This window comes from Curcuma longa, chromosome 1 (assembly GCF_044706935.1).
Source record: "Curcuma longa cultivar G26 ecotype Majalengka, Jawa Barat chromosome 1, ITB_CL_G26_1.1, whole genome shotgun sequence".
NCBI classification, from domain to species: Eukaryota; Viridiplantae; Streptophyta; class Magnoliopsida; order Zingiberales; family Zingiberaceae; genus Curcuma; species Curcuma longa.
In genome coordinates, this window is record NC_133861.1 from 23521059 (window position 1) to 23521969 (window position 911).

The following is a 911-nucleotide window of genomic DNA, read 5'->3' on the forward strand; positions in this document are numbered from 1 at the left end:
CAAAAACCGCTTTTTTTGCGTTGCGGAAACCCCGAAACCCATGCCACCGGATCCGTGCGAAATACATAAAAATTCACATACATGTTTTCTACCCTAGATCTACTCTAGATCTACAAGATTAGAGCATTACCCTTGATACGTATCCCTTTGCTTATCCCGCTCGTCCAAACGGATATCGAATCTCGAGAACGTCAAGTGCAGCTCCTCTATTGGTATCCACACGGGCAAGATAGGTGGAAAAACGAAACCACAAGGTGTGCTAGCACCTTAGGGAGATTTCGGCCAGCACTAGAGGAGAAGGATAAGGAGAAAAACTCTAAGGAAAAAGAAGGAGAAAAGAATGCAAGAATGAATGAAAATCAACCCATTCACTCCCTCTTGTGGCCGGCCACTTCATGGCACATTTAACCCATTAAATGTCATTAAAATGCCATGAGTTACAATCTCATATGTAACTCCCATGAGGTGGCAACCTTTGATGATGTGGAGCATCATCATTGGCCACCACTTATGCCACCTCAACTCAAAGTCAAATGGTCAAGTCAAGCATTGACCATGAGGTGGCATGAGTCAAGTCAACATGAATGATGACATGACATAAAGTCAAGTCAAACTTGATGATGATGTGGCATAAAGTCAAGTTAAACTTGACCCCCAAGTCAAGTCAAACTTGACTATAAAGTCCTTCTCAAGTCAAGTCAAACTTGACTTCTAATCTCCAAGATTGATCAAATCAACTCCACTAGTCTAGTTTAGATTACACTTAACCCAATTTGATTCATCACATGAATCTAATCTTCTTGGTTCATCATATGAACCTAATCTCCACCTAATTGTCCTTTGTGTGTGACCCTATAGGTTCTTATAACGTTGGCAATGCTTCTAAACCGATTTAGAAATATAAGTAGTGA